Below are 15,354 nucleotides of genomic sequence, written 5' to 3'. Positions count from 1 at the left end.
AAGGACGGCACGTTCAAGAGTTTTGGAGAGAAAAGAAAGAAGGGATACTGGTCTGTAGTTGTTGACTTTGGAGGGATCGAGTGTAGGTTTTTTCAGAAGGGGTGCAACTCTCGCTCTCTTGAAGACGGAAGGGACGTAGCCAGCGGTCAAGGATGAGTTGATGAGCGAGGTGAGGTAAGGGAGAAGGTCTCCGGAAATGGTCTGGAGAAGAGAGGAGGGGATAGGGTCAAGCCGGCAGGTTGTTGGGCGGCCGGCCGTCACAAGATGCGAGATTTAATCTGGAGAGATAGGGGAGAAAGAGGTCAAAGCACAGGGTAGGGCAGTGTGAGCAGGACCAGCGGTGTCGTTTGACTTAGCAAACGAGGATCGGATGTCGTCAACCTTCTTTTCAAAATGGTTGACGAAGTCATCCGCAGAGAGGGAGGAGGGGGGGGGGGGGGAGGAGGATTCAGGAGGGAGGAGAAGGTGGCAAAGAGCTTCCTAGGGTTAGAGGCAGATGCTTGGAATTTAGAGTGGTAGAAAGTGGCTTTAGCAGCAGAGACAGAAGAGGAAAATGTAGAGAGGAGGGAGTGACAGGACGCCAGGTCCGCAGGGAGGCGAGTTTTCCTCCATTTCCGCTCGGCTGCCCGGAGCCCTGTTCTGTGAGCTCGCAATGAGTCGTTGAGCCACGGAGCAGGAGGGGAGGACCGAGCCGGCAAGGAGGATAGGGGACATAGAGAATCAAAGGATGCAGAAAGGGAGGAGAGGAGGGTTGAGGAGGCAGAATCAGGGGATAGGTTGGAGAAGGTTTGAGCAGAGGGAAGAGATGATAGGATGGAAGAGGAGAGAGTAGCGGGAGAGAGAGAGCGAAGGTTGGGACGGCGCAATACCATCCGAGTAGGGGCAGAGTGAGAAGTGTTGGATGAGAGCGAGAGGGAAAAGGATACAAGGTAGTGGTCGGAGACTTGGAGGGGAGTTGCAATGAGATTAGTGGACGAACAGCATCTAGTAAAGATGAGGTCAAGTGCATTGCCTGCCTTGTGAGTAGGGGGGAAGGTGAGAGGGTGAGGTCAAAAGAGGAGAGGAGTGGAAAGAAGGAGGCAGAGAGGAATGAGTCAAAGTTAGACGTGGGGAGGTTAAAGTCACCCAGAACTGTGAGAGGTGAGCCATGCTCAGGAAAGGAACTTATCAAGACGTCAAGCTCATTGATGAACTCTCCTAGGGAACCTGGAGGGCGATAAATGATAAGGATGTTAAGCTTGAAAGGGCTGGTAACTGTGACAGCATGGAATTCAAATGAGGAGATAGACAGATGGGTCAGGGGAGAAAGACAGAATGTCCACTTGGGAGAGATGAGGATTCCAGTGCCACCACCCCGCTGGCCAGATGCTCTCGGGGTATGCGAGAACACGTGGGCAGACGAGGAGAGAGCAGTAGGAGTAGCAGTGTTATCTGTGGTAATCCATGTTTCCGTCAGTGCCAAGAAGTCGAGGTGCTGGAGGGTAGCATAGGCTGAGATGAACTCTGCCTTGTTGGCCTCAGACCGGCAGTTCCAGAGGCTGCCGGAGACCTGGAACTCCACGTGGGTCGTGCGCGCTGGGACCACCAGGTTAGAGTGGCAGCGGCCACGCGGTGTGAAGCGTTTGTGTGGCCTGTGCAGAGGGGAGAGAACAGGGATAGACAGACACATAGTTGACAGGCTACAGAAGAGGCTACGCTAATGCAAAGGAGATTGGAATGACAAGTGGACTACACTTCTCGAATGTTCAGAAAGTTCAGCTTACGTTGCAAAAATGTTATTGACTAAAATGACGAAGATGATACAGTACTGCTGGCTGGTGAAGTAGGCTAGCTAGCAGTGGCTGCGTTGTTGACTTTGTTTGAACGTGTAGCTGGCTAGGTAACCTATTTTCGTCGCGGGGGACGAAAATAGCTGGCTAGCTAACCTCGATAATTACTCCAAACTACACAATTATCAAACTATGACAAAGTCAACTAACACTGCACTAGTCAAATCGTTCCATTGTAATGTATTAGTTTCTACAGTGCTGCTAGTCAGTAAAGGTTGGCTAGCTAGCAGTGGGTTTGATGATGACTAGGTGTTTTGACTAAGTCTGGAGTCTGGATAACTGCGTCGCGTCGCGGCACGGCTGGCTAGCTAACCTCGATAATTACTCTAAACTACACAATTATCTTAGATACAAAGACAGCAAAGACAGCTATGTAGCTAGCTAGCACTACACTAATCACGTCGTTCCGTTGTAATGTAATAGTTTCTACAGTGCTGCTAGTCGGTAGAAGTTGGCTAGTTGGCTAGCTAGCAGTGTTGACTAAGTTAGGAGGACGAAAACAGCTGGCTGGCTAGCTACCCTCGATAATTACTCTAAACTACACAATTATCTTTGATACAAAGACGGCTATGTAGCTAGCTAAGAAAAAATTGCTCAGATCAAACAAATCAAACCGTTGTAATGTAATGAAATGTAATATTACCTGTGGAGCGAAGCGAAGTGCGACTACCTTCTCCATGACAAGTGATTACTTTTACCTGACAGGACCACCTTACCCTTTGGTTACTGACTTTATGGTACAAGCCCCTGTGTGTCTTAACCCTTAAGATATAATGGCTGCTGTAGAAGGTTTTGATCCCAGGTTGCAACTACCATTTTCGGCCTTAATCGCAGGCCAATACAATAGCAGTAAAACTTGTTTTGTAAAAAAGTATTTTAGAGAATTCTGAACATGTATTATCTCAGAAACCTGACAATATTGTGTGGTGTTATTCATGTTATCAACCCTTGTATGATGAGTTGTTGAAGAAAATACATATTTAGTTTGTTGACAGAATACCAGCATCCCTGTCTGATGATGAACTTTTACCTCCTCATAAAAACAATGTTGGTTTTGGATGGTGTGCTTTTTGTGAACATTCTAAAATAGCTTGAGTTTTTACTCAATATACTGATCATCGAAACTTGTCAGTGCTTTACTTGGTACAAAATGTGTTTCACCAAGGTAAAAATAGCCGTCCCATTAGTTTGAAAGTCAATTACTTGGTTTTGTTCAAAAACCCTAGAGACAAACTACAAATAAACATTCTAGCTCAGCTGATGTACCCTGGAAGGAAATCCTACTTCATGGATAGCTATGAGGACGCTACCAAATCGTGGATTTAAAAGCAAATACTCCAGAACACCTGAGGCTCCGAACAGGCCTGTTCCCGTGGGAGTGGCCGACGGTGTACATTCCTAAAAAGTAAACAATATGTCTCCGCGTTTAAAAAGAAACCTGCCCCTCTTGAGATCCCTAGTTGGGGCTAGCCATAAAGAACGGAAGGCCATCTTGGATCATTGTTCTTCAGATCTCATATTATCCCTATGTGAGATTGCTTTGAATCTTCTCAAAGGGCGCATTCCACTCACCCTGACCCAATTAAAAACATTAAAGAGACAAAAGGCAGCGATCAAACTCTTTGCCAGTAAAAGTGCAAGTCTTCAAAGGAAAAGACATACCATACAACAGTCTGGGGGTTTCTTCTACCTTTACTCAGTATAGCCGTGTCCTTCATCACCAGCCTCATTGCTGCCAGGCGTGGGGGTTATCTTCCTTTACTCAGTATAGCCGTGTCCTTCATCACCAGCCTCATTGCTGCCAGGCGTGGGGGTTATCTTCCTTTACTCAGTATAGCCGTGTCCTTCATCACCAGCCTTATTGCTGCCAGGCGTGGGGGTTATCTTCCTTTACTCAGTATAGCCGTGTCCTTCATCACCAGCCTTATTGCTGCTAGACGTGGGGGTTATCTTCCTTTACTCAGTATAGCCGTATCCTTCATCACCAGCCTTATTGCTGCTAGACGTGGGGGTTATCTACCTTTACTCAGTATAGCCGTATCCTTCATCACCAGCCTTATTGCTGCCAGGCGTGGGGGTTATCTTCCTTTACTCAGTATAGCCGTGTCCTTCATCACCAGCCTTATTGCTGCTAGACGTGGGGGTTATCTTCTACCTTTACTCAGTATAGCCGTGTCCTTCATCACCAGCCTTATTGCTGCTAGACGTGGGGGTTGAACACAGAATGTGATGGCCAATAAAATGTACTTAGTGCCTCATCAAAAGTTGGATAGACTTAAACAACAATTACAGGGTCCTGAAAATATCAGACAAACAGCGGAAAATGATTTGGATATGGCCATGAAGGATATTTTGAACAGAAAAGGATGAATCCCTATGATAAGGTCCAAAAATACACAAACCTCTTTGCAAAGGTATTTGACCTTGGTAAAACAAGGTGAGAGAGAGACCAACCATTTATCGCTTTCCCTATGGGAAACCTTAAAGGATGACGCGCATAGAGAGAGCCATGCCCCTGTAATGCCTGGACTGGTGATCTTACCAGTTGAAGATCAAATACATGTTGAAGATAATGTCTGCATGACTTGTTGACACATGTTCCAGCATGTAACAGGAAAAATGTTAGATACATTATGAACAAGATAAAAGATTCAAAGGCGGCCGCTACTTGGAATGACAAAGGAGAGTTTATCTTTCAGGGGGATGTTGTCAGGGGTTCACATATGATGGACTTGCTTAAAAGTATCTCTGCATCCCACCAGACTGCTGATGATAGAAGACCTCCTGGGTGGCTTCAGTTTCTTAAAGCCCTGTCAGTCCTCAACATTCCCCTCTCAGGTGTACCAAACTATAAGCTTCCCCAACAGATTCAAACTTTAAAACAAAACCCTTCAAAGAGCTACAGCACTCCTAAAGATGTTCTTGCAACCCCTCCCCCTTTTGAAAGGGTTAGTAATAACTCATTTATGGACGAGTCCTCACCCTTGACCTTTTCCTAATCCTGATCTCTCAGGGTGGTTAGACTTTTGAATGACTTCTGAATGACTTTTGATTCAATTCAATGAATTGTATTTAAAAAAAATAATACAATTTAACATTTGTGAAATTCTTTAAACATTTCACGTGAGCATACGCCTTGATTACAGGGTCTTAACCCTCAGCTCCATCTGTCTTCCTTTAACCCTCGTCTCCATCTGTCGTCCTTTAACCCTCGTCTCCATCTGTCGTCCTTTAACCCTCGTCTCCATCTGTCGTCCTTTAACCCTCGTCTCCATCTGTCGTCCTTTAACCCTCGTCTCCATCTGTCGTCCTTTAACCCTCGTCTCCATCTGTCGTCCTTTAACCCTCGTCTCCATCTGTCGTCCTTTAACCCTCGCCTCCATCTGTCATCCTTTAACCCTCGTCTCCATCTGTCATCCTTTAACCCTCGTCTCCATCTGTCGTCCTTTAACCCTCGTCTCCATCTGTCATCCTTTAACCCTCGTCTCCATCTATCATCCTTTAACCCCCGTCCTTTAACCCTCGTCTCCATCTGTCGTCCTTTAACCCTCGCCTCCATCTGTCATCCTTTAACCCCCGTCCTTTAACCCTCGTCTCCATCTGTCGTCCTTTAACCCTCGTCTCCATCTGTCATCCTTTAACCCCCGTCCTTTAACCCTCGTCTCCATCTGTCATCCTTTAACCCTCGCCTCCATCTGTCATCCTTTAACCCTCGTCTCCATCTATCATCCTTTAACCCCCGTCCTTTAACCCTCGTCTCCATCTGTAGTCCTTTAACCCTCGTCTCCATCTGTCATCCTTTAACCCCCGTCCTTTAACCCTCGTCTCCATCTGTAGTCCTTTAACCCTCGTCTCCATCTGTCATCCTTTAACCCTCGCCTCCATCTATCATCCTTTAACCCCCGTCCTTTAACCCTCGTCTCCATCTGTCGTCCTTTAACCCTCGTCTCCATCTGTCGTCCTTTAACCCTCGTCTCCATCTGTCGTCCTTTAACCCTCGTCTCCATCTGTCATCCTTTAACCCCCGTCTCCATCTGTTGTCCTTTATCCCTCGTCTCCATCTGTCGTCCTTTAACCCTTGTCTCCATCTGTCGTCCTTTAACCCTCGTCTCCATCTGTCATCCTTTAACCCCCGTCTCCATCTGTCGTCCTTTAACCCTCGTCTCCATCTGTCGTCCTTTAACCCTCGTCTCCATCTGTCGTCCTTTAACCCTCGTCTCCATCTGTCATCCTTTAACCCTCGTCTCCATCTGTCGTCCTTTAACCCTCGTCTCCATCTGTCGTCCTTTAACCCTCGTCTCCATCTGTCGTCCTTTAACCCTCGTCTCCATCTGTGGTCCTTTAACCCCCGTCTCCATCTGTGGTCCTTTAACCCTCGTCTCCATCTGTGGTCCTTTAACCCCCGTCTCCATCTGTCGTCCTTTAACCCTCGTCTCCATCTGTGGTCCTTTAACCCCCGTCTCCATCTGTCGTCCTTTAAGCCTATCCTATGACACCTACAGTATTCACCTCTAACACAGACCTTGTTTTTTTCCTAGTGCTCTTTAGAAACCTGAATAGCAACTACATCCAAGCAATAATGTGTTCTGCTGGACAAAACCTTTTGTTATCTGTTTATTTCATTACATCATCAACATTCCTAGTGGTCTAGGGAAAGTAATAATACTTTTATTCAGTTCTAACTGCAAATTCTAATAGACAGTGGTCTGATGTTCGAGGCTCACAAACAAAGTGAGAGAGGACCCACTCAAGGCTGACTTCACTATCAATCTGAAGCATGACGTAAGCTTCATATCCAAACGCCTTATAGCTATGAGTTTGATGCTTCTAATGGAATTGTGTATAAAGAGTCATTTAAATTATTTGTTTTTAACGTTTTGAAATATCTGCTACTGTCATGACGGTATGGAGAAAAGCAGATGTTTTTATTTCATTTGTGTCTCTGACACTGCACTTTCTTCAACTTGTACTTCTCTGCTGTCCCCTGTCCTTTCCTGCTCTTGTTGACCAGTGAGCCTACAGTATACGCTAACCTCGCCTTAAGCGTAGTAGGTGCAAATAAAGTGAAGTATAATTTTAATATAACCTGGTGTCACAAATGAATTTCCTCCGACAATTGCCCAATAGAAGCAGCTTCCTCCTCATATCTCCCTCCTCCTAAAGCCCTACTGGCTGTCACATTGTTGTGTGAGGGACTCTCCGTCCCTGTGACTCCGCCTTTTCATTCTTTTCTGCCTTTTAATCTCAGAGCATCTTCAGTCCTTCATTCAGGGGAGAAATAGAATAACACTCTCTCTCTCTCTCTCTCTCTCTCTCTCTGTGGACACATTCCCTGTCACATTTCTTAGCCTCATGGATTTAGCCTCAGATATGAAAGACAGGGAATGGTAACACTTTACAATAAGGTTACATTAGTTAACCTGAATAAATAAATCATTCATTTAATATCTACTAAGTATTTATTCATTGTGTGTGTTTACTAAGCCATAAATGCATTAATACATTATTTGAAAAAGCTGATAATTCATGTTAGTTAATAGTTATATAACTTTAATTTCCTGCATCTAAACCATTCAGAAACAAATGGTCTGTTAGGAAGAGAGTTACTCATTCATAATTAACAGCATGATAAGGTTTTATCATGTATTATTTTTAGTGATGCAGGTTCATGTCATTGAGAGATTGTCTTTATTCTAGTTTAAAAATAACTTACCATTAACTAACTGATGCCATGACAACTTGAAAAGCAATAGCAAATGAAGAAAACAATCTGTTCAGAGTATGTAATTTATCTTTAATTTGAAAAGCAGGATCATCAACATCACACAGTTTCATCACAAGTTTACCTAATGTTAGTTAACCTGAAAGGTTAGCCTACCTAAACAGTAGCTAGCTAACAGCAGATCATGACTTAGTATAAAAGTCTGCACTGAACTTCAAAGGCTGTTTTTTCAGTAGCTACATGTTTGTTGTTTGCTGTCTCTTGTAAATTCCTCTGTCATTATTTCTAACTGTTAGATATGGCTCGTTGGCTAATCATTAGATAGGTGGATAGCTTTTTTGTGAATACATGTTTTATTTGTCATGTTGGTGAGCTGCAGTGAGTGACAGATCTTGGTTTGAGTATTGAAGTGTAGACTGTTGACCCCTGGAGGTGGGAGTTGAAGTGGCTGGGTCATTTCCTAGCCTACATTCTTCTGGAACAGATAGATACAAACTTCCACTCACAGGGCACATCAAACCAGAGCTTCTCACTTGCAGCGTTCATCTGCAGACAGTCCTCTCCTTCTCCAGCGTTATTGGGCTCACCAGTGTTCCAGTGAGTGTAGTCAAATCTGGACCCATCTGACCACATCCATAAGCCCTCCTTGACTGCATCAAAACCTCCAACCCAGGTGTCAGGTAGGTGGCCATTGGTATCCTTTGTCAGTGCTTGCATGAACTGGTACTCTAAAAGGTTACGCACAGATGCTAGGTTTCCACCAAGTGCCAAACAGTTTTGCTCCGAATCTGCCCATGACTGCTGAATGCTGACAAACTTTAAACAGCGTGATCCATATGGGTGCCAGTCTGAGGGACATGAACTTTTCTTTGTCCCCTCCTGCACTGCTGCAACCTGAGCCTCAACAGGAGGAGTCTGTTCCACCTCAGTCTTCAGTAAGGGTTCTAAACCAAGGAGCAGGGTCAGGTTTGTGTCGCCCAGTGCAATGGCAGCACTCAGAAGCAGAAGGATGGCCAACTTCTCCATGGTAATCTTTTCCTGTCAGAAAAGGAATCACAGGTGGTAGTCTGTAGGTTCTGTTCAGCTTGAGATAGAGGAACACTTTTATACGTGCAGGTCACCAAGCCACAAGGACGAAGTACAAAAACATATATTTACACTGATTCCAATGTACCAAAAAAACATGTTGACACTAATTCCACATCCTATTGGGAAATGTATCCTAATCCTTGTGGCAAATATACACTGAGTGTACAAAACATTAAGGTCACCTGCTCTTTCCATGACCTAGACTGACCAGGTGAATCCACTTTAATCAGTGTATATAAATGGGAGGAGACAGGTTAAAAAATTATTTTGGAGCCTTGAGACAACTGAGAGATGGATTGTGTGTGTGTCATTCAGAGGGTGAAGACAATAGATTTAAGTGCCTTTGAACGGGGTATGATAGGTGCCAGATGCACCTGTTCGTGTCAAGAACTGCAACGCTGCTGGGTTTTCACGCTCAACAGTTTCTGGTGTGTACTAAACATTAAGAACAACTTCCTAATATTGAGGTGCAGCTCCTCCCACCGAATACGAAGAATCAACATGAAAATAAGGTTGTCTAGGCAACAACAAAAACCTTTAAGCAGCAAAAACTACAATTAATAAATACAGATGTATAAATACAAATGAATGAAATTGAAAAAAGCATTTAAACCCGGCCGGGCCCCCAAGAAAGAATTCAAATGTGAAAGATTAGCAGTAGAAGTTGGAAGTTTACTACATACACCTTAGCCAAATAAATTTAAACTAAGTTTTTAACAATTCCTGACATTTAATCCTAGTAAAAATGCCCTGTCTTAGGTCAGCTAGGATCACCACTTTATTTTAAGAATGTGAAATGTCAGAATAATAGTAGAGAGAATGATTTAGAAAGGGCATAGACAGGGCTCTAGACGAACATAGACAGGGCTCTAACTCCTCTAGCTCCACAATGAGATAGGGTGCAGGCCAGGCAGCAGGCTGTTAGCCAGCCTGCCAGCTTAGTGGAGTCTGCCACCAGCACAGTCAGTGTAGTCAGCTCAGCTATCCCCATTGAGACCGTGTCTGTGCCCCGACCTAGGTTGGGCAAAATTAAACATGGCGGTGTTCGCCTTAGCAATCTCACTAGTATAAAGACCTCCTCCATCCATGCCATTACTGAAAGAGATTGGGATACCTCACATTTCAAAATAGGACTACTTAATGTTAGATTGCTCACTTCCAAGGCAGTTATAGTCAATGAACTAATCACTGATCATAATCTTGATGTGATTGGCCTGACTGAAACATGGCTTAAGCCTGATGAATTTACTGTGTTAATGAGGCCTCACCTCCTGGTTACATTAGTGACCATATCCCCCGCGCATCCCGCAAAGGCGGAGGTGTTGCTAACATTTACGATAGCAAATTTCAATTTACAAAAAACAAAAAACAACGTTTTCGTCTTTTGAGCTTCTAGTCATGAAATCTATGCAGCCTACTCACTCACTTTTAATAGCTACTGTTTACAGGCCTCCTGGGCCATATGCAGTGTTCCTCACTGAGTTCCCTGAATTCCTATCGGATCTTGTAGTCATAGCAGATAATATTCAAATTTTTGGTGACTTTAATATTCACATGCAGGTATATCAGCAGGTACATCTCACTGGTCATCCCCAAAGCCAACACCTCCTTTGGCCGCCTTTCCTTGCAGTTCTCTGCTGCCAGTGACTGGAACGAATTGCAAAAATCGCTGAAGCTGGAGACTTACATTTCCCTCACTAACTTTAAACATCAGCTATCTGAGCAGCTTACCGATCGCTGCAGCTGTACATAGTCCATCTGTAAATAGCCCAGCCAATCTACCTACCTCATCCCCATATTGTTTTATTTACTTTCTTGCTCTTTTGCACACCAGTATCACTACTTACTCACCTTCATCTGCTCATCATCATCTGCTCATCTATCCCTCCAGTGTTAAGCTGCTAAATTGTAATTACTCTGCTACTATGGCCTATTTATTGCCTTACCTCCTCATGCCATTTGCACACACTGTATATAGACTTTCCTTTTTTCTATTGTGTTATTGACTGTACGCTTGTTTATTCCATGTGTAACTCTGTGTTGTTGTTTCTGTTGCACTGCTTTGCTTTATCTTGTAATAAAGTAATAAAGCCTCTCTTGAAAAAGCCAAACCTTGACCCAGAAAATATAAAAGACTATCGGCCTATATCGAATCTCCCATTCCTCTCAAATTTTTTTGAAAAAGCTGTTGTGCAGCAACTCACTGCCTTCCTGAAGACAAACAATGTATACGAAATGCTTCAGTCTGGTTTTAGACCCCATCATAGCACTGAGACTGCACCTGTGAAGGTGGTAAATGACCTTTTAATGGCGTCAGACCGAGGCTCTGCATCAGTCCTCGTGCTCCTAGACCTTAGTGCTGCTTTTGATACCATTGATCACCACATTCTTTTGGAGAGATTGGAAACCCAAATTGGTCTACACGGACAAGTTCCGGCCTGGTTTAGATCTTATCTGTCGGAAAGATATCAGTTTGTCTCTGTGGATGGTTTGTCCTCTGACAAATCAACTGTACATTTCGGTGTTCCTCAAGGTTCCGTTTCAGGACCATTATTGTTTTAACTATATATTTTACCTCTTGGGGATGTCATTCGAAAACATAATGTTAACTTTCACTACTATGCGGATGACACACAGCTGTACATTTCGATGAAACATGGTGAAGCCCCAAAATTGTCCTCGCTGGAAGCCTGCGTTTCAGACATAAGGAAGTGGATGGCTGCAAACTTTCTACTTTTAAACTCGGACAAAACAGAGATGCTTGTTCTAGGTCCCAAGAAACAAAGAGATCTTCTGTTGAATCTGACAATTAATCTTGATGGTTGTACAGTCGTCTCAAATAAAACTGTGAAGGACCTCGGCGTTACTCTGGACCCTGATCTCTCTTTTGACGAACATATCAAGACTGTTTCAAGGACAGCTTCTTTCCATTTATGTAACATTGCAAAAATCAGAAATGTTCTGTCCAAAAATGATGCAGAAAAATTTATCCATGCTTTTGTTACTTCTAGGTTGGACTACTGCAATGCTCTACTTTCCGGCTACCCGGATAAAGCACTAAATAAACTTCAGTTAGTGCTGAATACGGCTGCTAGAATCCTGACTAAACCCAACATTTTTATCATATTACTCCAGTGCTAGCCTCCCTACACTGGCTTCCTGTTAAGGCAAGTGCTGATTTCAATGTTTTACTGCTAACCTACAAAGCATTACATGGGCTTGCTCCTACCTATCTTTCCGATTTGGTCCTTCCCTACATACCTACACGTACGCTATGGTCACAAGACGCAGGCCTCCTAATTGTCCCTAGAATTTCTAAGCAAACAGCTGGAAGCAGGGCTTTCTCCTATAGAGCTCCATTTTTATGGAATGGTCTGCCTACCCATGTGAGAGATGCAGACTCGGTCTCAACCTTTAAGTCTTTACTGAAGACTCATCTCTTCAGTAGGTCCTATGATTGAGTGTAGTCTGGCCCAGGAGTGTGAAGGTGAACGGAAAGGCTCTGGAGCAACGAACCGCCCTTGCTGTCTCTGCCTGGCCGGTTCCCCTCTCTCCACTGGGATTCTCTGCCTCTATCCCTATTACAGGGGCTGAGTCACTGGCTTACTGGTTTTCTTCCATGCAGTCCGTAGGAGGGGTGCGTCACTTGAGTGGGTTGAGTCACTGACGTGGTCTTCCTGTCTGGGTTGGCGCCCCCCTTGGGTTGTGCCGTGGAGGAGATCTTTGTGGGCTATACTTGGCCTTGTCTCAGGATGGTAAGTTGGTGGGTGAAGATATCCCTCTAGTGGTGTGGGGGCTGTGCTTTGGCAAAGTGGGTGGAGTTATATACTGCCTGTTTGGCCCTGTCCGGGGGTATCATCGGATGGGGCCACAGTGTCTCCTGACCCCTCCTGTCTCAGCCTCCAGTATTTGTGCTGCAGTAGTTTATGTGTCGGGGGGCTAGTGTCAGTCTGTTATATCTGGAGTATTTCTCCTGTCTTATCCGGTGTCCTGTGTGAATTTAAGTATGCTCTCTCTAATTCTCTCTTTCTCTCTTTCTTTCTCTCTCTCGGAGGACCTGAGCCCTAGGACAATGCCTCAGGACTACCTGGCCTGATGACTCCTTGCTGTCCCCAGTCCACCTGGCCGTGCTGCTGCTCCAGTTTCAACTGTTCTGCCTGCGGCTATGGAACCCTGACCTGTTCACCGGACGTGCTACCTGTCCCAGACCTGCTGATTTCAACTCTCTAGAGACAGCAGAAGCGGTAGAGATACTCTGAATGATCGGCTATGAAAAGCCAACTGACATTTACTCCTGAGGTGCTGACTTGTTGCACCCTCGACAACTACTATGATTATTATTATTTGACCCTGCTGGTCATTTATGAACATTTGAACATCTTGGCCATGTTCTGTTATAATCTCCACCCGGCACAGCCAGCAGAGGACTGACCACCCCTCATAGCCTGGTTCCTCTCTAGGTTTCTTCCTAGGTTCTGGCCTTTCTATGGAGTTTTTCCTAGCCACTGTGCTTCTACACCTGCATTGCTTGCTGTTTGGGGTTTTAGGCTGGGTTTCTGTACAGCACTTTGAGATATCAGCTGATGTAAGAAGGGCTATATAAATACATTTGATTTGATAAATTGGTTGAGAACTTGTTGGAGGCTATTTTGTTGCAATACCCATCTATGTTTAAAACCTGTTTTCTCTACAGGATGTTTCTGATCTGCCAATGGCCTGGGGGAATGAGAATGGCCAAGACCATTGTGTAAAAGGGGAGGAGTTGTGGTTTGTATGACTAACAATGTAGGCAGAGGAAGGTTGAGACCGGATTGTCATAGGTAACAGTAATGCCTCTGGCTCGGATGTACATGCATGGACGTGCACATCGTACCCCCTGGTTTAGCACCTCATGAAATACTCACAGAAAGACCCATGGGAATCCTAAACACCCCGTTCCCACAGAACAGTTTGACACTGACGGGTTGCGAGGATCAAATGGTAAGCTACTGTGCTGCACTCAACAATGTTCTGAAGTCTATTTTCCCCAGGATAAAAGTGGCTTTGCCTGAACCAAAAGGAGGACAGCTCCACAAATTGCAGCCAGGAGATTGAGTGATCAACAAAGACCACCGCAGAAAGAATTGGCACCAACAGCGCTGGACTGGTCCATTCCAGGTGCTCCTGACGGTTGCAGAGCGGTCGACGTGGGTTCACGCCAGCCACTGCAGGAAAGTGCCCCACAACCCAGACGAAGATGTACCAGCCGATGAATCGTCATATGTGACCCCAGTGGCCATAGAAAGACCAGGACCGGACTCTATGCATCATTTCTTTTGCTTTCGTGGTCAGTCTTTTCATTGTTAGCTGTTGTCTGGGCCCTTGGAGAAGTGACAACAATACAACTGAAGTATACAACACCAGCATAGTCCCACGGTGGGACTTAAATAACAGCCGCTCCAGCTCAAGCCAATGGCTCAGGACGGGAGTCCAGCTAATAATAGCTGCCCCGTTGTTTAAAAAGACGGAGATTGATGCATCGGCGTGATGATTGTCCTCTTTGTACAGATGAAGAGTGTACTTCTGTAGAACTGTTTTCATTGTTTAATGATTCCCTGTTTTGCACCATGTGAAGGTAAAACACTCAGTGGCTCAACAGAAGCCATTTACACAGATAATGTACTAGTGTAAGAAAAATCCCCCCCAATGCTTTAAGTTTTGCTTAGCTTATGGCATTATTGACTTATCTTATGAATTATTACTCACATGCTTACTTGTAATTTTGTATTAGGTTGAGATTAGTATCAAAACTGTGGAATATAGTGGTAAAATTACAAACTCTATTAGGCACATCATTTATATACACCTTAAATCTAAACATTTCCACTGTCTGTTTCTCTCATGTAAGAAGAAGCCAGTGTTTTCCCTCTCTTGTTTCTCAGTAACTTAGTCACGTGGCCAAAGACAAAAGGGCCGTCTGAGAGTGACCAGTTTTTTGGTCCATCCTGTTCTTTCCCTATCTTTCAAGGGTACAGCTGTGTGGAGATATGAAGACAACAGAGGCTCGCTTGAGCAGCAGCGACAATTCTATCAGCAGAAAGAAGTAAGAAAACTGGCATTATCACTTGTTTGTACGCTCTGCCCCCACCATGATCTCACACACCTGCTAAACTCCCATAGAGACAAAAGAGGTTGTATTTTCCTATAAAGGCTGAGACCCAACTCTTGTTTGTTGGGCTTTTGACTGTTGCACCTGTTGTGCGATTATTATTAACCAGCTCCCTTTCATGCAAATCTTATTTTATTTTAAATAGTTGTTTGGAGGAATCTACTGTCTCTATCTTCCTTTCTGGTTAGAATTTCCACGACAACTTCCTGTGAAGCAACGGAGAAAGAAAAGGAGAGATTAGTCTATATGGCTCCATCTCAAATGATACCCTTTGACACCCCATAGGTCACTACTATTTACCAGAGCCACATAGTACTATGTGTTTACTATATAGGGAATGCAGACCAGAAGCAGTGGTGCTCTCTTGTGGATGACTTATGTGGCTCTGTAAGTCATTTAGGAAATATAATTTTAACTAAATATACATTTGAGATGAAGCCTTATACAACGCAGGGATTTTTCTGCCACAGAAACCCTTGGGGGGGGGCCGCCTAAAATTATTTTTGGGACGCTTAAGTCCAAACTGTAATTTTATTTATAATAAAGTATGTAAAAAAGACAATGGA

At 44.4% G+C, this 15,354-nt stretch overlaps 2 pseudogenes across 1 annotated transcript in view; both read right to left on the bottom strand.

The window, feature by feature from the left end:
- The window catches only part of LOC145866931 (uncharacterized), a 93,036-nt pseudogene that overhangs the window by 29,594 nt on the left and 48,088 nt on the right, over nucleotides 1-15,354 (bottom strand). The gene's annotated exons all lie outside the window — the stretch shown is intronic.
- LOC145866930 (ladderlectin pseudogene) lies at nucleotides 7,603-8,766 on the bottom strand (annotated as a pseudogene).

This window comes from Salmo salar, unplaced genomic scaffold (genome assembly GCF_965601325.2).
Source record: "Salmo salar unplaced genomic scaffold, fSalSal1 ptg000136l, whole genome shotgun sequence".
Taxonomy (NCBI): domain Eukaryota; kingdom Metazoa; phylum Chordata; class Actinopteri; order Salmoniformes; family Salmonidae; genus Salmo; species Salmo salar.
This window is presented reverse-complemented; position numbering and strand designations above follow the sequence as displayed.